Below are 22,301 nucleotides of genomic sequence, written 5' to 3' on the forward strand. Positions count from 1 at the left end.
ACATGAATATAGTCAAAGTAGTAGGGGAAGTATTTGCAGATGTCCCTGGCGAAGGAGAAAACAAAGCAGTACCCAAAGAAGTCACTGTGGTTACACAGGAAGGTCTCTGACAATCTCAATTCTTTTTTTAATGTTTTGTTGTTTCTCTGTTCCTCCATTACTGCTTTTTCTGTTTTTTGGTGTTTTTGTTTTTGTTTTTTTTCTTTATTGATTTTAGAGAGAGAGGAAGGGAGAGGGAGAGATAGAAATATCAATGAGAGAGAACGTTGATTGGCGGCCTCCTGTCTGCGCCCCACTGGGGATCGGGCCCACAACCTGGATATGTGCCTTGACTGGGAATCGAAGTGGTGACCTCTTGGTGCATGGGTCAAAGCTCAACCACCGAGGCACACCAGCTGGGCTATATTTTTAAAATTGAGATGTAGTCCTGCTGGTATGGCTCAGTGGTTGAGCATCGACCCAGGCACCAGGAGGCTGCCATTTCGATTCCCAGTCAGGACACATGCCCAGGTTGTGGGCCCAATCCCCAGTGGGTGGCATGCAGGAGGCAGCCAATCGATGTTCTCTCTCACTGATTTTTCTATCTCTTCCTCTCACTTCCTTGCTCTCTTAAATAAATAAATAAAGGAAAAAAATAAAATAAAATCGAGAGGTAATTGCCCTGGCCAGTTTGGCTCAGTGGTTAGAGCGTTGGCCCACAGACAAAAGAGTTGCGGGTTCAATTCTGATCAAGGGCATGTATCTCAATTGCAGTTCAGTCCCTGGCCCTGGTCAGGGTCCTGTGGGAGGCAACCAGTCAATGTGTTTCTCTGACATTGGTCTCTCTCTCTCTCTCTCTCTCTCTGTTCCTCCCACTCTGTCTCAGGATAAATGAAAAAAAAATATCCTCAGGTGAGGAACAAAAAAAAATTGAGATGTAATTGACATAACAGTACAGTCATGTGCTGCTTAATGGTGGGATACGTTCTGAGCCAGCAGAATTTTACTATAAACTCATAAGACTAACTTTATTTTCAAAGTTATTATATTGATTCCAAGTGACAGAGGGTGGTGGCAGCAAACACAGCAAAGTGTGGATTTTCAAAACCTCCACTTTAGAATATCTTAGAGGCAAATACATCAGGAACTGGAAACACTGGCTCTGGGAAGGGAATGAGAAGGCTGGAGAACAGAGGAGGAAGGAAGACTTCCTTTGCAGGGAAGTACCTTTTGAATTTTACAGCTCTAAGGTTTTCTGGGTGATGGAGCCTCGTTGACACAGGGCAGGAACCAGATGAGGCCAACCTCCAGTGTCCCGAAGAGTCTCTGAGATGCCGCTGAAACCAACTCCAGGCTTTATTGTGATACAGACAAACCAAGTGCCTTTGTTCTCGATGCCGCATGACGCTGAACCCGGCTGCCTGCTGGAATCCAGGCTGTTGTTTGCTACCCGTGACTCAGCGTTGTTTGCTACCCGTGACTCAGCACTGCTTGTCTTCACAATACGTCGCGTGGTGTTGAACCCATTAAGTCACCACCTGACAGAAACTGGCTCGCTCCCTCTTTTAAAGTTTTGGGTTAGTTGACTAATGTTCTTCAGTTTCCCAACAACACTGAGAAAGAGACTTTTAGGCTGTGAAGGCCTCTTCTCTTCCTTTACCTTCTGTTATCCACAGATTTGAAACTTGAGAGAATAGAATTACAGTTTTGAAACCACTGTTTCGTGTAGCTATTTGTCTTGAAAGGTTTTGATATATCTTTGCTTAGAAAATACTAACTTTCTGACTTTATAGCAATCACAAAATGCATCAAAAGATGTTATTAGTTTGACCAGTGTGGCTCAGTGGACTGAGCGTTGTCCCATGGACTGAGAGGTCCCAGTTCGATTCCCAGTGAGGAGTGTGCAGGAGGCAGCCGATGTTTCTCTCTCTCTTTCTCCCTCCCTCTCTCTCTAAAAAATCAATAAAAACATATTTAAAAAAAAGATGTTATTAAATGTCTCTACCTTTTCCAAGGAGTAAAATGTGATTGCTAGAGATAATGCACATATACCCTCCCTGGGGAGAGCGGAGCGAGAGATGGCAGGGTGGTGGGGGAGGAAGGCTGGAGATGGCAGTACTTAAGCTGATAGCCTACTTTCCTAAAATATTTTTACTGACCACAACCAAATGCAATTTTGGAACCTAAAGTTTAGGCGGTACCATATATCAATGCTATAAATATTGAGATAATGTACTAATAAAAGGGGTTTCTGTATATATATATGCTTAAAGACAGCTATTTTAGTATGACATCACTATTTTCTTTTTCCTCCATAAACAGTGAAACATTGTGATAACTTTTTATATTACTTTTCTGTGTGCTGTGTTATCCAAATTTGAGATACATTCTGAGTGTTTTCTTTCTCCTGAAAGTTTGGTCTTTGAACTTTCCCCAAATTTAACACCATAAATCTACACATGGCAACTTTGGCTTCATATTTAAAACTAAGCATCAGTTTTAACTAAAGCAAATATACTCAAAAGGCACAAAGTGCAAAAATGACATAAAATAAAATACTCAAACCCTGGAGAATTCACTGCATTCATTCTGTGTGCCGGAGGCTAATTATCTGATTAACGGACTGGTCAGATCCTTTGTTCCTTCTCACTCCAAATACAGTCGCACTTCTGCCATCAACTGCACCTTTTCTTCTCCCCATGAGGATCTAGGAGAAATGGAAAAACCAACAAGCCAGTCAGAGAAAGGCAGGTATCCCATGATCTCACTTATACGTGGAATCTAATGAACAAAATAAACTGATGAACAAAATAGATCCAGAGACCTGGAAGCAGGGAACAGACTGAGGAACCTCAGAGGGAAGGGAGTGGGGGGTGGGTCGGGAAAAGATAAACCAAAGAACTTATATGCATTTATGCATAAGCACTGGACACAGACAATAGTGTAGTGAAGGCATGGGGGTGGGGGGTGGGAGTGGGAGTGGTCAATGGGGGGGAAGGGGAGATATATATATATATATATATATATATATATATAATACTTTTAACAATAAAGATATATTTTAAAAAAATGAATCAATACTTCTGCTCTTGACCTTGCCAGGGGCTGTTGTTTACAGAGCATAAAGGATGCCAGGGATGCTGTGGTCTGCTACTCACATTGCCAGGCATACTGACTGCTGGCTCCAACTTCAAAACCCTCTGGAAATTGCTGTCACCTGATGAGAGCCACTTCACCCAAGTCGTGTGCCCAGAAGTTCATGCTCCCTTTCTGGGGGTAGTTCTCATCCAATGACTGGTCAATAGGAGGTTATAAAGGTGTGGCCTCTTGCCTCAGGGTGGGACAACTGCAGAGGAAGTCCCAGCTCCAGAGCTTGGTGTGTATCAGCTGAGGCCTCTGTGGTCACTGCATCAAAGATCAACTTTTCCCACTACCCTCACTCCCTTACAGGTCTTGTCCTCCAGAGGGCTCCTCAGGAAAACTTCCTCCAAAATCACCATCTAAAAGTCTGCTTCTGGGGAAACAGCCTAAGAGGGAAGGGTTGATTCCCACCCCCGCCAGAAGTGAACTGGTTTATAGTGAGAAGTCTGTCTTTTCTCGCCATTTCCCTCTCATCTCGCGGTGTTTTTTGTTCCTTTAACCGCGTGGCAGCAGCAGGCTGCAGAGCTATCCGAGGACACAGAATCTTCACAGCAGCAGTCAAATGCCAGCTGGATTATTTCTTGCCTATTTTATAGCTACCTGGAACACATGCTGGACTTTCTCTGGGAGTTCAGGGGAGAAGACGGAGTCTGTGAAATTAAATAAGGCTCGCTGACCTTGATGGACATCAAACTCGTGACCTTGGCATGACTTTGCCATGCTACGCCCAACTGAGCTAATCAGACAGACAACTTAAAAGTGAGATGTAAAGACTATTTCTATAAATCTTGCTATCCCTGTTCATGACAATCAAAAAAATAATCTAAAAATTATATTTTTGAGAGCTTTTACATTTTTCCAATAGATTCTGGTTGATGATGGTAGATTCACCATATGAATTTATATCCTCTGCTGCCTAAGATGCCCCCCCCCCCCCCAATTAACAGAATGGGAGAAGAAAGGGCAGCAGATAAAAAATTTCAACAAGCTTTTGAAAATCTGAACTCAGATGAAGTAGTAACTGATTCTGCAGAACAGAAACTGAATAGCCCCAGGAAAAAAAAATACATTCTGAGACCTCCAGTGAACCGCTGGCTCCTGCCCAATCATCCTAAATCTAACAAACAGAACAAAGGGACCCAGAGAAAACAGAGATAACAGAGGAAGAAGAAAACTCTTTTTAAAACTCTAAAACTTTCAGGCTTACTCTTCCACTTAGGAGACCACCAAAGGCACCTTTCCTCTCCCCCCTTCCCTCTCCCCAGGCACGATGACTGCCTTTCTCTCTCCTAATGTCCAAGGGCCCTTCTTTTGCTTTAGTAACTTGTTTCCTGAGCCCACGCAGACTGGCTGGCTCACTTCTACTTCCAAAAACAAAAATAAACTCTAAAACTTTCAAGAGGTAAGAGATTATATGACACCCATTAAAAACAAAACAAAACGAAACAAAACAAAACAAAACAAAATGCTATATAAAAAATAAACAGAGCCCTGGCTGGTTTGGCTCAGCAGTTAGAGTGTCGGCCTGCAGTCCAGAGAGATCCGGGTTTAGTTCTCACTAAGGGCACGTACCTCGGCTGCAGTTTGTCACCGGCCCTGGTGGGGTCGTGTGGGTGGCAACCACTTGATGTGTCCCTTTCACATTGATGTTTCTCTCTCTCTCTTCCTCCCACTCTATCTGAACAAAAAATGGAAAAATGTCCTCGAGTGAGGATAAAAAATAAATAAATGAATAAACAGAGAACACAAAAGATATCTTAGAAATTAAAAATATACTAAGGCAACAGAAACAAAGGGAAAAATGAACACATGGGACTACATCAAACTAAAAAGCTTCTGCACAGCAAAAAGAAACAACCATCAAAATGGAAAGGCAGCCCTGGCCAGTTTGGCTCAGTGGTTGAGCATCGGCCTGCGGACCAGAGAGTCCTGGGTTTGGTTCCCGCTAGGGGCATATACCACACACACACACACACACACACACACACACACACACACATAAATGGAAAGGCACCCCACTGTATGGGAGAGCATCATTGCCAATGATACAGCATATAAGGGGTTCATTTCCAAAATATATAGAGTACTCATACAACTCAACAAAAGGAAGACAAAAAACCCAATTAAAAATGGGCAGAGCGCCTTGCAGACACCATTGTACCGGAACCGCTGGAGCCTAGGCATGGTGAACCCCATCGTGTATTTCGACATCGCCGTCGATGGCGATCCCTTGGGCCATGTCACCTTCAAGCTGTTTGCGGACAAAGTTCCAAAGACGGCAGAAAACTTTCATGTTCTGAGCACTAGGGAGAAAGGATTTGGTTATAAAGTTTCCTCCTTTCACAGAATTGTTCTGAGATTTATGTGCCAGGGTGGTGACTTCACACACCATACTGGCACAGGCGGCAAGTCCATCTATGGGGAGAAATTTGATGATGAGAATTTCATCCTGAAGCACACGGGTCCTGGCATCTTGTCCATGGCAAATGCTGGATCCAATACAAATGGTTCCCAGTGTTTCATCTGCACTGCCAAGACAGAGTGGTTGGATGGCAAGTGTGTGGTCAGGTGAAAGACGGCATGGATGCTGTGACAACCATGGAGAGCTTTGGGTCCAGGAATGGCAAGACCAGCAAAAAGGTCACCATTGCTGACTGTGGACAACTCTCATAAATTTGACTTGTGTTTTATCTTAACTACCAGACCATTCCTTCTGTAGCTCAGGAGAGCCACCCCTTCACCCCCATCTTCTTAGAATGTCTATAATATTCATGCTCTTGCCGCAGTTCATTGAGTTCCATATTTTCTTTACTCTTTCCAAGTCTAGCTGGATTGCAGAGTTAAGTTTATGAATATGAAATAAAAACTAAACAATTTAAAAAAATGGGCAGAGGAGCTAAATAGATACTTCTCCAAACAGTACATACAAATGGCCAAGAGACATATGAAGAAATGCTCAACATCACTAATCATCAGAGAGATGCAAATTAAAACAACAGTGAGGTATCACCTCACACCTGTCAGAATGGCCACTATCAACAAATCATCAAACAACAAGTGCTGGCGAGGGTGTGGAGAAAAGGGGACTCTAGTGCACTGCTGGTGGGAATGCAGACTGGTGCAGTCATTATGGAAAACAATATGGTGTTAACTCAAAAAATTAAAATTGAACTTCCATTTGACTCAGTGATCCCACTTCTAGGAATATACCCTAAGAAGCCTGAAACACCAATCAGAAAGAATATATGTTCCCCCATGTTCATAGCAGCACTATTTACAATAGCTAAGATCTGGAAACAGCCCAAGTGTCCATCAGTAGACGAATGGATAAAAAAGTTATGGTACATGTACACAATGAAATACTATGCAGCTGTAAGAAACAAAGATCTCTTATCCTTTGAGATGACATGGAGGGACCTGGAAAGTATTATCCGAAGTGAAACAAGCCAAGCAGAAAAAGACAAATACCACATGATCTCACTTATTTGTGGAATATAATGAACATAACAGTCTGAGGAATTGGGTAGACCCAGAGATGTGGAAGTAGGGTACAGACTGACAACCCTCAGGAGAGGGTTGAGATAAACCACAGAACTTATATGCATCTACACATAACCAATGAACACAGACAACAAAGGTGGGGACAGGGTGGGGGGGGGATGAAGAGAAGGGTGTCAATGGGGAAAAAAAAGGAGAAACATCGCTAACAAAAATAAAATTAAAAAATATATACATATATGTGTATGTGTATATATATATAAAATATATATATATAGTCCGGCTGGTGTGGCTCAGTGGTTGAGCGTTGACCCATGCACCAAGAGGTCACCAGTTCGATTCCCGGTCAGGACATATGCCCAGGTTGTAGGCCAGATCCCCTGTGGGGAGCATGCAGGAGGTGGCCAATCAATGTTCTCTCTCATCAGTGTTTCTATCTCTCTCTCCTTTTCATTTCCTCTCTCTCTAAAATCAATAAAGGAAATAAACATACACACACACACACACGCCAAATTAACAATGTGATTAGATGGGTTGGAAGAGAATAAATCTCTCAGAAAGCATTAAAAGACAGACTATAAAAGAGATATAAAGGATCAAACAAGAAAGCCAAAATTCAAGTTGTATAATTCCTGAAAAAGGAGAGAATAAATAAAGGTGAGTAAACTATCAAAAAAAATAAGCCCTGGCCGGTTTGGCTCAGCGGTTAGAGAGTCGGACTACAGACCGGAGAGTCCCGAATTTGGTTCCTGCTAAGGGCATGTGCCTTGGTTGCAGTTTGTCCCTGGCCCTGGTTGGGGTTGTGTGGGTGGCAGCCACTCGATGTGTCTCTCTCACATTGATGTTTCTCTCTCTTTCTTCCTCCCTCTCTCCCTCCTGCTCTATCTGAAGATAAATGCAAAAATAATAATAATAATAATAATAATGCCAGAAAATTCCCCAGACCCAAGTGACAGGAGTCTACAAATTGAAAAATATTAATATGATACAAAATTCTCAAACCCCTGGAGCAATGACTGAAAGAAACGTTCACGCAAATGTTTGTCATTGCGAAATTTTAAACCACCACAGAGAGAAGATTCTAAAAGCTTCCAGAGAGGAAAAATAGATCATATTCAAAGGAGCAAGAAATGGCATGCGAAATCTGTTATCACTACTGAATGCTACAAGATAATAAAGCAATGCGTTCAGAATTCTGAAAAGAAAATACCTTCCAAATCAGAAGATAAAGACATTTTCATTTTTTCAGGGACCCAGAAAATTTACTTTGCTGTTCCTCCTTCTCTGGATTTTACTAAGGATGTTCTCCAACAAAAACGGGATGTAGATCAAGACAGAGGAAGACATGGAATCAGGAAACCGTGCAAAGAATCAGGCCCAGGAGCAATCAGTGTCGACTGAAACAGGACAGAAGCTTCCACATGTGAGCCTCCAGAAAAATGAGAAAACTAGTAGTTTTTCTGTTCATCATGAGCACTGGGGGCACACTGGTGGATTGTGAATCTATTTGAGCTGTTGCAAAAAAATTCTGAATCCTTTTAATTTTAATTTTATTTTAAAAGTAGCCTAGAGTGGGGCTACCCACTCGGGTTCTCTCCCTGCTGCAATGAGTCTATCTTTCAAATAAAGCTTTCCTTTCACTTGAAAAAATAAATAAAAGTAGCCTAGAGTTGCAAAAAAGAAAAAAAAAGAAATACTACCATAGTACATTTTGGAGTACTGAAGTGAACAATATTTACACAGATGTAAACACAGATTAATTGAATGAACAATTATGATATAATTATTTTAGAAGTGGGTAAAGTGACTGTAAAAAGACTCAATCCACTTGATTGTAAATCCACCAAGTTTGGGAAGTGTCTGTTTTGTCACCTCTGGAATCCTCAGCTCATACTGCAGAGTCTGGTATGTATTAGGTGCTCAACAAGTATTTGATTTGCTGTCATCTACCATACCAATGAAATCAACAAATGCTATCTTAAAAGGGTAAATCAAGAAGCAGCTCTATATGGATATCATCTAGGAATACAAAGATATATAAAATATAGAAACACATACATACAAAGAAAGAGCTAAAATGATGAAAAAAAGCAATTGTTTCTGAGGCAATTGTTGGTAGATAGTCTGAAGGGGTGGAGCAAGAAACTACTGTTTGTCTTTATCACTTATTTGGTGCTCTTTGATATTTTTTAAATTATGTATATATAATGAATATTTTGATTAAATTTTTAATGAAGTAAGATTGATAAAAGTTTAAAATAAAATAATTTTCTCTAATGATATTTTTTAAAAAGTGTTGAGCAATAGAAGCTGAACACAAAGTAATGGCAGGTCCTTTACTAAGAAAAATATGCCAAAAAAAAAAAAGAAAACTAAAAAGAAAGAAAAATATGCCAAATAAAAATCCAACTTGTTTTATTGGCACCTTGACAATCAATATTTTATTGACTGAGCCAATAAAATTCAAGTTTTAATGCACTGTATTTGAATGGCATGAGCTTATAATGGGTTTTGAGAATGCATTGATGGTGATTTATTTTGCACAACTTCTGATTTAACCTAGCATTATGACAGTGGGCAAGGTTCAATTATGCCTTACCATGCAATTATGGCTATTTAAAATTATTTTGTTTTTGACAGTATGGATGGATCTTGAGACTATCATGTTAAGAGAAATAAGTCAGATAGAAAAAGTTAAGAACCATATGATTTCACTCATGTGGGATATAAGAGTGAAAGCAACAAGTGAACAAACAAGAAAAACAAACAAACACAGATGACAGTATAGTGGTTACCAGAGAGGAGGGTAGGGGGATAGTAAAGGGTAAAGGGGGTCAAATATATGGTGACAGAAGATGATTTGACTATGGGTGGTAGGCATACAATGCAGGATACAGATGATATATCACAGAACTGTACACTTGAGTCTGGCCAGTGTGGCTCAGTAGTTGAGCATTGACCCATGCACCAAGAGGTTGCTCATTCGATTTATGGTCAGGACACATGCCTAGGTTGTGGGCCAGATCCCCAGTGGGGAGCATGCAGGAGGTGGCCAATCAATGTTCTCTCTCATCAATGTTTCTATCTCTCTCTCCCTCTCACTTCCTCTCTTTCTAAAATCAATAGAGGAAACTAAAAATTTAAAAAAAAAAACCTGTACACTTGAAACCTATATCATTTTATTAACCAATGTCACCCCAATAAATTTAAAAATAAATACATAATTTACAAATAATAAAAATGATTGTATTGTTAAACAAATTGTATATTTATTTGACGATGTTAAGAAATCTAGGGTTCATTTAAATGGAGTAAATGCAAGGTAGACAATTAATTCCCTTTTCTTACCTTTGGTGCTAAACCGTAAACAGTTCTTATGGGTTTCTACCCTGCTTCCTAATTGGAATGTTTACCACTTTCTATTCTCTTCTAATGTTAGGAACCTATGTCTTTTTTTTTTTTTTATCCTCACCTAAGGACATTTTTCTATTTTTTGTTCAGATACAGTGGGAGGGAGAGAGAGAGAAACATTGACGCGAAAGGGACACATTGAGCAGCTGCCACCCGCCCAATCCAACCAAGGCCAAGGATAAACTGCTAACGAGGTACATGACCTTAGCGGGAACCAAACCCGGGTCTCTGTGGACCGCAGGCTGACACTCTAACCCCTGAGCCAATCCGGCCAGGGCAGAACCTATGTCTTTTTTTTTTTTTTTTATCCTCACCTGAGGACATTTTTCTATTTTTTGTTCAGGTAGAGTGGGAGGGGGAGAGAGGAAGAGAGAGAGAAACATCGATGTGAAAGGGACACATCGAGTGGCTGCCACCCGCACGACCAACCAGGGCCGGGGACAAACTGCAACCGAAGTACGTGCCCTTAGCGGGAACCGAACCCGGGTCTCTCGGGACCGCAGGCCGACGCTCTAACCGCTGAGCCAAACCGGCCAGGGCAGAACCTATGTCTTTTGAATTGAGCTTTAGTAGGTCCTTTGACCACAGTGTGTAAAACAAAGCGTGGACTTCAGAATCAGGTAATGACAATCACAAATCCTGTTGTCTACCAGCTTTATGACTGTGAGTTACTTAACTTCTCCAAGCCTCAGTTTCCACACCTTTGAAACAGAGATACTAATACTCACCATATCACATTGTTGATAAAGATAAGAGGCCAGTAGATAGGATGGATGCCTAGTAAAGTGTCTGGCACTTGACTTAACAAATGGCAGGTAATATCTTTACTTAGGGCTTAGAGATTCCATTGTTTAATTTTGTGACATATTTTTCTCATCTTCCCATAAATTCACCTTATGCCATGTATATGTATTTATTTAATAAAATGAATTAAAGTCTGGCTTTCAGGAGTCCATGAGACCCTTTGAGATAGCTGTGCTGTTGCCAAACCAAGGGACTGGGATTTTCTGCAAAGCATTTGCTTCATTGATGATGATGTTTAAGAGGCACTAAGGTGATAGTTGTGAGTCAAGTGATGGGTACACAGGGTCTTTATTATATCCTTATCTCTACTTTTGTACATATTTGAAAATTTCCATACTAAAAAGCTAGAATAAAGGTGGGCTCCCAATAAAGAAACAGATATTAGCCCTGGCCGGTTTGGCTCAGCGGTTAGAGCGTCCACCTGCGGTCCGGAGAGACCCGGGTTCGGTTCCCGCTAGGGGCATGTACCTCGGTTGCAGTTTGTCCCCGGCCCTGGTTGGTCGTGCGGGTGGCAGCCACTCAATGTGTTCCTTTCACATCGATGTTTCCCTCTCTCTCTCTTCCTCTCTCTCCCTCCCACTCTGTCTGTACAAAAAATGGAAAAATGTCCTCGGATGAGGATTAAAAAAAAAAAAGAAAAAAAGAAACAGATATTAAATCAGTTTTCCCAAGCAAAGAAGGCATTTGTTGGTATATATCCTCTATAGTTCACCGAGACAACATGAAAAAAGAAAGAGTCCCTTTTCTTGTAAATATTTTCCATTATAAAGTCTATTTTTATTTTTATTATAAAGAGCAGGTTACCTGACAATAATGAAGATTTCATCTCTATTAAGCTAAATAAGCCTTGACCTGCTCTACACCTGAAGGAGAGACCCTCTAGGGGAATCTAGGTGGGAAGCAAAATGTTGATGAATCAGCCCAGGGCACTTTCTCTGCATTGACACTAAATCAAACCTCAGCTAATGACCAGGACTGTTTTGTTGCCAAAGCACTTATTTTGGGAGAGACAATAAGCTTGAGGGTATAGCTATTAATAGGTTTGAACACTTCCTTCTTTTTTTCTGGTGGTGTTTATTGCAGAAGTCCAAGTGTTGCTGGTGGAAACCTAGATAAGTCATTATTTGGATAATTATTCTCTTACCATTGGTAGTTTTACTTAAACAAAAAATGATGCTGCCTTTCCTGTTCTAATCTATTTGACTGGGTTGTTTATACATGAAGTTGTGCCAAGCCTAATCTTTCCCACAAAGGCTGTGTTTTGCTGGTCTTTGGGTGATTCATCTACTATATACACATAAAAATTATAGTTCACAAAGTTGTTTTAAGAATTAATTAGCGTTTGCTGTGCACTTTATGATCCTCAGATAAAAGGCACTAAGGAAAAGTAGTGTGTCTACATAATATAATAATATCGATACATGGTGTAAAGAATGTTGGGACCTTTTTGAATGAAAGGTGGAGTAGTAACTTCAAGTTATTTTTATTAGTGTTTGCAGAAGAATCAAACACTATTTGGAGGAATATAATGAAACTCAAGAGATTTTCCAGGTGAACATGTAATGACAAATGAAGGAAGTAGACAATTGTTCTGGGTATAGACTAAGGAAATACAGCCTTTTGCTTTTGGACACCTAAATCTCAAAAAGAGAAAAAAAAAAAAGCATATGTTCAGTGTTCAAAGGAGACAGCCTAAAAACAATAATGATTCTTGACATACTCTTCCCACTGAAATAAACAATTATAAACTTGCCAAAAATAACTTATCAGAAATATCTTATCTTACTCCTCATAGTTTTGCATGTGGTTGAGGGAAGACAGTCCAAAGGAAGAGAAGGGCAGGAGGAAGGAAAAACTGGGTAGACATCAGTGGACACAGGAGAAACCTGAGAATTATTTCGAACTGATCCTTCTATTTCACTGCTCCTGAAAATGAAGGCTTAATAATACTTCCTCCCAAATATCCGTTCCTCCTGTCCATTCCCACCTGCCTCACCTCTGTTGGATCCCTCAACGTCTCAGATCTAGATTACTACAGTCAATAGCCACCTGGCTGGCCTCCCTGAACATTCTCACCCTGTGCACCAGACTCATCATATCTAAACTATCTTCCTCTTCTGAAGGCCTGTTATCAGGCCCCTACTCTACCTGTCCTGCAGGAACTCTGTTCAGTCACACTGTTCTCCTTGAAAGTGATCCTTTCCTTCAGAATCTTTAAACCACTGGTATGCACTATCCTTCCCCTCTACCAATATAAAGTTAACCCACTCTTAAAGTTTCTGATCAACTTTAAAGCCTCCCCTGACTATGCCAGCTCACAGTAATCTTTTCTTACCTTTTGGGTACCTGGGCACCTAGAGTTTGTACCATGAACTTTCATGTTTGTTGCTCTTACCTACACGATGAGGCTGTACCTTCCTCGAGGGCAAGGACTGTTCTGAATACACATTTTACGTGTCACAGACTGAAGTACTTCCAAGGAGCACAGTAAATGTTTGTCTGATTGGCTGATCCTGACTGTGCTCTGATGTTGTCTCCCTTTCAAAACAGGATGGTGGGGTCCTGTGAGGTGCACTGGCTTTGGAATCAGAGCTGAATGAGAATTCCACCTCTGCTACTTATATCCCACCTCTGTTGCATGAATGTAAGATTTTTATATTCTAGCACATAGGGAGCTACCAAGACAAATGCTAGACATGTCCATCCAGCCCCTTATCCGTAGAGAAAGACATCAGATCTGGAGAGAAGAACCACTGGATTGTGTCCTCTGGCTTAACAGGAGAGGAATGTTTCATCAGCCACATCCAGAACCTAAGGGAAATTGATCCACCAAATTTTTGACTTCCCTTGCTACTGTTCTATTCTCATTAACAAACTTCCTGGTTTTCCAGGATCCCTGATCTTATTTCATCTAAGGAAATGCAGGCACAGGATTGGCTGCTTGCTCAAGGTGACTTTATAAATAAGTCATGCTTCAAATGGAGGCTGCCTAGCTCTACAGTCTTCTCTCTTGACCATGGCACAATATGGGTCCTCTGGTGTAGCCAAAATCAGGACAAATGGTCTGACAAGCAGAAGTGTACACCAGTCTGGGGGACTGAGTTGGGAGTGTAGCTTAGAAAGTCTGTTCTGGCAGGCCTTCTTTGGGAGAAGACTTGGAAGGATTGCCACTGTTTTTTTGTTGTTGTTGTTTTTTTTAATCCTCACCCGAGGATATTTTTTCCATTTTTTTTGTACAGATAGAGTGGGAGGGAGAGAGAGGAAGGGAGAAAGAGAGAGAAACATCGACGTGAAGGGACACATCGAGTGGCTGCCACCCGCACGACCAACCAAGGCCGGGGACAAACTGCAACCGAAGTACGTGCCCTTAGCGGGAACCGAACCCGGGTCTCTCCGGACCGCAGGCTGACGCTCTAACCGCTGAGCCAAACTGGCCAGGGCGCCACTGTTTTTTATAAACTGGATTTTCTCAATTACTTAAAGGTAAGGAGCCCTGGAAGGTGTAGCTCAGTTGATTGGAGTGTTGTGGGTTTGATCCCCCGAAAGGTTGTGGGTTTGATCCCCAGTCGGGGCACGTATGAGGGGCAACAGATTGACGTTTCTCTCTGAAATCAATGTTTCTCTCTCTTCCTCTCCCTCTCTTTCTCCCTCTTCCTCTCCTTCTCCCTTCCTCTCTCTCTGGAGTCAATTTTAAAAAAACAAACAAAAAACATATCATCGAGTGAGGATTAAAAAAAAAGGAGTGTCTTAAAGACAATTCACTCTGACCAAGTTCATAAGACATGAATACACAACCATAATATCATGTGATCTATATGTAAGTCCTCAATAAATAATAATCATGCAAAAGGCGAGTTCCAGGTAGGACTATGATAAAATAAGTTTAGCCCCAGTCTGCTGGCTCATTTTGAAATAGTACAAGGAATAATTTAAAGAACTTGTTGAAAGTTTGTGAATATCGCTTCTTCCCCATTTTTATCTGTTTCTTTTGACCACAGATTTGTTCCCCATAGCAATTGACAGTAATTCTTAAAAACAAATAGGGCCCCTGGACTTTTTCTGAGGTCACTGAGGATGGTAGTTTCTCAGCCTCGTCAGGAAAAACACAGATGGGGTGGTGGCACCTGGAAAGAAGAAAGGAATACAGGGGCTACCCCATAAATCCAACGGAAGAAAGGTCTCCAGAGATGTCACTGGATCTCAAGAAATGCTCCATCATTTCCCTTTGAACCACAGCTTCTGACTTAATTCAAGGATCTATGATGCTTGTTCTCAGCTGTACAAAGAGACTGTCTTCAATCCTTCAGTGGGTAAATTGTTTGTAATACAAGTAGACTCTTGGTTAACAACCAAGGATGTGAAGACCTGATTTTTCATGAAATGCATTGTTATGCAATATATTCCTTGGATGATTTAGAACACCTATGGAATTCTTCAAAAATTCAGTCCAACCTTCAACAAACATTTCTGAGTCTTCAACATTTTATGAAGGTTTAAAATCATATTGACCTTTTGCCTTTCTTCCAAAAACTCCACTAAGTACACTTGAAGAGATGTTTTCTGGTATCCAAACATATTGGGTGAACTTTTTCCCTCCTACTCTTTGTCGGCATAGCCTAAGAGTCCAGATTCTGGAGCTGATTGTCAAGGCCGCTTCCCAGGTCTACCTTTTGTTTTTGAGGTGTGACCTCAGGACAAGCAACTCAGTCTTTCTCTTTCCCCCATTTCCTCATTTATAAAATAGAGACAGTAATAGTAATACCTATTTATAAGTCCATTGTAAGAATTAAGTCACTACATTTAGAGCAATGGCTGACAATAGTAAGCATTCAATTAACATCAGTTGCTATTATACTTTTGTTGTCATTTATTGCATTATTTCAAAATGAGTTTTTTAAAATGTTTTTATTGATTTTTTTTGTAGAGAGGGAGAAAGAGAGAAAAACACCAATGTGAGAGAGACACATTGATTGTTTGCCTCCCACATGACCCCAACTGGGGCTGGGATGGAGCCTGCAACCCAGGTGCATGCCCTTGACTGGGAATAGAACCCAGGATCATTCTCGGACCAATGCTCTAACTACTGAGCCAAACTGGCCATGGCAGGATTTCCTTTTTTGATGCTGAATAATAATTCCATTGTAGGTATATACTACATTTTGTTTATGTAGTCATCAGTAGATGGACATTCGGGTTGCTTCCAACCTCTTGTCTATTGTGAACAACGCTACAGTGAACATGGGTGTGTGAATATGTCATCAAGATTCTGCTCCAATTCTTTCGAATACCCACAAATGGGATGGCTAGATCACAGGTGTGTTGATTTTATAAGAAACGGCCATACCCTTTCCAGAGTATTTCACAGTCTCACTAACAACACCTGAGAGAACTAGTTGCTCCACATCCTTGCAAACTGTGTGTGTGGTCAGTCTTAGAACATCAACATTTAATATAAGAGGTGGATCTATTAAAGGACACGGAGAAGTAGTGAGCAGAGAAACAGGAGAAAAAACAAGGTGGGATTTCCTAAGAAGGCAAAGGAAGAGCAGGTTTCAAGAAAAGTCACTGCTCGCTCTTCTCCCGCACTTTTGCTCTGCCTCCGGTACAGTTTCTACTCTACAGAGAGTAAGTTTTCAAAAAGCAAATGTCTTTCAGACCTCACGCTGCTATTAGAATAGGGTTGCCAGATTTAGCAAATAAAAACACAGGATGCCCCGTTAAATTTTAATTTCAGATAAGCAACAGATAATTTTTCATTGTAAGTATGTTTGATGCAATATTTGGGACATAGTTATACTAAAATGTTGTTTATCTGAAATGTAAATTCAGTTTGATGTCCCGTATTTTATCTGGTAAACATATCTTCGAATGAAGTTCGAAATTGCCACTTTGGGTTCCATTGCCTACCTGAATACCTCTGCAGCATCTTCTTTGCTAGAGTCCTTCTGAATCTCTGTACTTTCTCCAGCCAGACTGGGTTTCTGTTACTCCTTAAACACATCTTGTTTTGCCTGGCTGGTGTGGCTCAGTGGTGAGCGTCGACCCATGCACCAAGAGGTTGCTGGTTTGATTCCCCATCAGGGCACATGCCCAGGTTGTGAGCCTGATCCCCAGTGGGGGGCATGCAGGAGGCGGCCAGTCAATGTTCTCTCTCATCGATGTTTCTCTCTCTCTCCCTCTAACTTTCTCTCTAATATCAGTAAAGAAAAAAAATTTAAAGCTAACCTCAGTATTAACCATGCAGTTCAATATAAGATCCTGAACTTGCCTTGGCCAGTTGCTCAGTGGTTAGAGCATAAGGCCGTGGACCAAAGAGCCTCAGGTTTGGTCCTGCTAAGGGCATGTACCTCGGTTGCAGTTTGTCCCCAGCCCCAGTTGGGGTCGTGTGGGTGGCAGCCAGTCGATGTCTCTCTCTCACATCAATGTTTCTCTCTCTCTTCCTCCTTCTTTCCCTCTGCTCTATCTGAAGATAAATGCAAAAAAAAAAAAAGTCCTTGGGTGAGGATAAAAAAAAAAAAAAAGGAAGATTCTTGTTAGCAAAAGGAAGTCAAGGAAAAAATAAAAATAGCCCTGGTTGGTTTGGCTCAGCGGTTAGAGTGTCAGCCTACGGACTGGAGAGTCCCAGGTTTGGTTCCTGCAAAGGGCACATACCTAGGTTGCAGTTTGTCCCCGGCCCACTTGGGATCTTGTGGGTGGTAGCCACTTGATGTGTCTCTCTCACATTAATGTTTCTCTCTCTCTCCCTCGTGCTCTATCTGAAGATGAATGCAAAAATGTCCTCGGGTGAGGATTAAAAAAATAATAAATAAAAATAAAAAGCACTTTGCATTTTTAATACTTTTTAGCTAAGCAGAGATTTATATGGAAACTTTTTCCTTGAGAAACTTGTGCAGTATTTGTTTTTAATGCAGATACCAAATACTTTTGGTAGAATGAGTAAAAGATCTCATATCAAAAGCTTGAGAGGAGTGCTTATTATTTGCATATAATCAATAAATTTAGTTAACAAAAGGGAAACTAATTTAGGACACCTTCACTTCAGTTTCAGTGGAATGAATACAGATGCACCCTTAAGTTTTGAGACACTAATGACTAGGGTCATAAAAATCAGGTCAGAAAGAAAAAGTATAGGTAACTCCATTAAAATGAGTGAGGGGCAACTATGAAAAATGGTAAAATGTATTATTTCTGCGTTCCCTGGATTTCTGCACCCCTCCCCTCATATGTTAAACTATCTCAGTCACTAACTTAAACAGAAGGACAGGAGGAAGACTGAGTGGCTCACAGTTTTGATGCAAAGGAAGGGAACTGAGGGAGGCTAGACAGCCTGAAGCACAGCTGAAATCAATCCCGAAACGGCCTGGTAAGGGAACCACTGCCATTGCTGGACACCACTCCAGGGATCGCTGCCTTTGTCCCACCAGACTGTGGAGATCACAGATGCTGGTGGGAGAATTCTACCCACTCCCGTGTAACTCAGTCCAGATTCAAAGTCCCAAGTAAGAGAATCCAGTCTACCTAGAAGCTTAGACCATGTCCCCTCACCCTAAGATTGCTGTGGGGGTAGGGCAGAAGGCAGAAGGCAAGTAGCTCAACTTTCTGGCCCCTTTAGTGGGAGAAGAGATCCTGCCGCCCACAAAAATGCCCAAAGGGAAAATTCCCAAACAGTTGAAGGAGGAGAGGGTAAGATATTGGGCAGTCAAAATATTACAAATATTCATTATCCATGTCCATCTTTCAGGAATACGAGGAGATATAATGGCACCTTGCCCTATCCAATGGCAACTATTGCATCATTTCTACAACTGGAGGCAATAGGTTACTGAATTACCAATTCACTTGATTTAAACATATCCATACATATCTGTGTACACACAAATTGATCCACTGACTTTTCTTCTAAGTTTACTAGTATTTTTGTTGAGAAAGGAAAACATTTTCTTTTGTTGCAGATTAAATAAAGGAATAAATTGCAACCATAACACAGCCTCTAACCTCAGAGGATAAATCAGCCAATAATGTATTTTAACAAAGAAACTACAACTGGGAGAAGGACCCCTTTTGAAAAATGCTCCCTTATAGTCTCTTGCTGAGAAGGGGGAGCTAGGCGGGGCATTGTTCTTCTCTTCACTTTGGTTCCGCAATGAGCGCTTGTGCTTTTATTTATTTATTTATTTATTTTTATCCTCACCCGAGGACATTTTTGCATTTTTTGTTCAGACAGAGCGGGAGGGAGAGAGAGGAAGAGAGAGAGAGAGAAACATCGATGTGAAGGGACACATCGAGTGGCTGCCACCTGCACGACCAACCAGGGCCGGGGATAAACTGCAACTGAGGTACGTGCCCTTAGCGGGAACCGAACCCGGGTCTCTCTGTACCGCAGGCCGACACTCTAACCGCTGAGCCAAACCGGCCAGGGCCGCTTGTGCTTTTTAAAAAGTTATTAAAAAAATTTTTTTTAAAAATCTGATATCTGTAAATCAAGAGCATTGGGAAACTCTGCCCACCTCTGAACTCAGTTTCACATTTAGCCTTGTAGAGACATCTGTTTATATGGCAATTACTCATTCAGGAATACTTATAAATATTATGTCTATGCTGTTGTTGTTTTAAATTACTAATTCCTTGGACGGCAGGAGCCCTGTTTAATTCATTGTGTTCAACACCAAACACTAGTCGTTACGTGTAAGGCTTTCAATGCTGCTGTTGAACATAATAGTAATAAAATATTTTCCCTGACTATAGCAAATATAATCTCCTTTTATATAAGACAGGGTTGGCAAAAAACAGTCTGGAGGGCCAAATCCAGCCCACCATCTCTTTTTGTCTGTTTTTGTAAATAAAGTTTTATTACAACAGTCATACTCATTTGTTTACATAGTCTGTGGCTACATTCCTGCTACAATAGCTGAGTGTTTGAGGATGTCATTCTTCCCCTCCCCCTACATAAATGATTTACACTGAAGAGTTCTCAGGTCTCAGCTGTACTTTAATCGGGTTTTTTAGTTCATCCAAACTCTATTCTCACACTTCTAATTTCCTATTCCTTATTTTTCCTAATCCTCACCCTCCTTGAATTGAGAGCTGATAGTTCTTCTATACCTCTGGGTACACAACTAATATCATACATAGTAGTCCCACCCGTCAAAAGGTAGGTTGTCACCCTGGCCAGTTTGGCTCAGCGGTTAGAGCATCAGCCTGCAGTCCAGAGAGACCCGGGTTCGGTTCCTGCTAAGGGCGTGTACTTCAGTTGCAGTTTGTCCCTGGCATTGGTTGGGTTGTGCGAGTGGCAGCTACTGAATGTGTCCCTTTCACGTTGATGTTTCTCTCTCTGTCTCTCCCTCTCTCTCCCTCCCACTCCATCTGAACAAAAAATGGAAAGATGTCCTCAGGTGAGGATAAAAAAAATTTTTTTTAAAAAAAAGGTAGGTTGTCTGTGACATTAGAATGAAGATTCCTACTATTTCTTTTTTTTTTTTTTTAATCCTCACCCGAGGACATTTTTTGTTCAGGTGGAGTGGGAAGGAGAGAGAGGAAGAGAGAGAGAGGAAGAGAGAGAGAGAGAAACATTGATGTGAAAGGGACACATTGAGTGGCTGCCACCCGCACGACTGACCAGGGCCGGGGACAAACTGCAACCAAGGTACATGCCCTTAGCGGGAACCGAACCTGGGACTCTTAGGACCGCAGGCTGATGCTCTAACCGCTGAGCCAAACCGGCCAGGGCCCTACTATTTCTTCTGCCTTTTAATTTCCACAGAACTTTGTAGTTTCTATGCAATAATCACCAAGCTACTTTACACTCTACTTGTTGACTTGAATATCTTATTGTATTCCTTCTACTACATTGTTAAATTTTCTTTAAGGCAGGGACACATAACTCACTCATCTTTGTATTTTCTCCTCCCATCCCAGCCTTTCCAGCTTTCTAGGTTCCTCCAAAATAACACAGTATTTATAAATAAGGAGTCAGGTAGCTATGTGGTTTAGACAACCTTTCTTAGACTCTGTCTCATTTGTTGAAATAAGTGGGTTGCTATCCAAGGTGTTTTCTAGCCTTAATGTGACAAGCAGTGCTTTAGGTTGACAATTATACATTCCAGAGCAATTTTTTCTCCAGAGCAATTTTTAAGCATGTAGTGGCTTAAAAAAATCATTCAGCATAGGCTATTCTCATAAACAAACAAGCGAAAAACAATATAATACAGGCATATCAGAGAAATACATTGAAAAAAATAACAACCCCATAAGGCATTACTCTGATTTGTATGTGATCTTAAAAATAGCATTTATACACACACACACACATATATACATACACACACACATATATATATATATATTTTAATTCCCTATCTTATTCTTTTCTTTTTTAATCTTTACCTGAGGATATGTTTTTACTGGTTTGAGAGAGAGAGGACAGGAGAGAAAGCAAGAGAAACAATGACTGGGAATCGAACCTGAAACCTAGGTATACACCTGACCTGGAATTGAACCCACAACCTTTTGGTGTATGGGACAAAGCTCCAATCAACTGAGCTACCTGGCCAGGATGCATTAATATTTTTTAAGGGTTTATGCAAAGAGCAAAAACGTATTTGATGACTTATCTTTATTTGATCAAGAAACTAAAGACCATAATGACATACACATAAAATGGATTAAAATTGTTTTGAGTACTTACTATGTGCCACATGGTGTTTAAGTCCTTTATGTAAAATGACTCATTTAATTTTCATAGTACATCAATGGTGGAGGACCAGATGGAGTCTAAATTTCTAGGCATTCCATACTGGAATTAAATAATAAAATATAAAATAAAACTAAATTATTTAAATTGTGTTAAAGCTACAAAATAGTAATTTCTAAGTACAAATGACTATAAAACATTTAACCTGTTTGTCTTTGGTAAATCATTCCTACTGTGTTATCTTAGCTCAAGCTACTTCTCAAACCACTTCCACTGTATCAATATAAATTTCATTGGATTAAAACAAATCATACCATGTTAGGAGTTTAGAAGATTAAACATATATAAAGTTCAACATAATATCTTATTTACTCTTATTTATATTCTCAACACCTTGAAAAATGTTACTATTATATAACAGAGCAAAAATTTTTAATCAGGAAAAATGAGTTTAATCCACTAGCTAATATTCTCACAGAATTAATTTGAAAATAAAATCCAGAATATCTTTCTTTTTCTCACTGAATAACCATATTATCTTTCTTTTAAATAGACTCAGTCTCAAGGGAAAAATTATTCTCAGTATCTTATATGTTTAGCCTAAACTGGGGAGTTTGAAGCCTATCCATGACTTCTTGTAGATTAGTTCTCATTGTAAACACTTCAGTGTTTTCTTCAAAGCTGCTCTTCTCCTTTTCCTGCCAAATGTTTGTTTAATTATATCACTAAAACGAATATTAGGAAGCCCCTTCATTTTAAACTTATTTTAACTGAAATA

At 40.5% G+C, this 22,301-nt stretch overlaps 1 pseudogene; it reads left to right on the forward strand.

Annotated features, from left to right (window-relative positions):
* Positions 1-5,302: 5,302 nt before the first annotated feature.
* Positions 5,303-5,897, forward strand: LOC118637744 (annotated as a pseudogene).
* The last annotated feature ends 16,404 nt before the right edge of the window (positions 5,898-22,301 follow it).

Source organism: Molossus molossus, unplaced genomic scaffold (genome assembly GCF_014108415.1).
Source record: "Molossus molossus isolate mMolMol1 unplaced genomic scaffold, mMolMol1.p scaffold_m16_p_20, whole genome shotgun sequence".
In the NCBI taxonomy this organism is placed as follows: domain Eukaryota; kingdom Metazoa; phylum Chordata; class Mammalia; order Chiroptera; family Molossidae; genus Molossus; species Molossus molossus.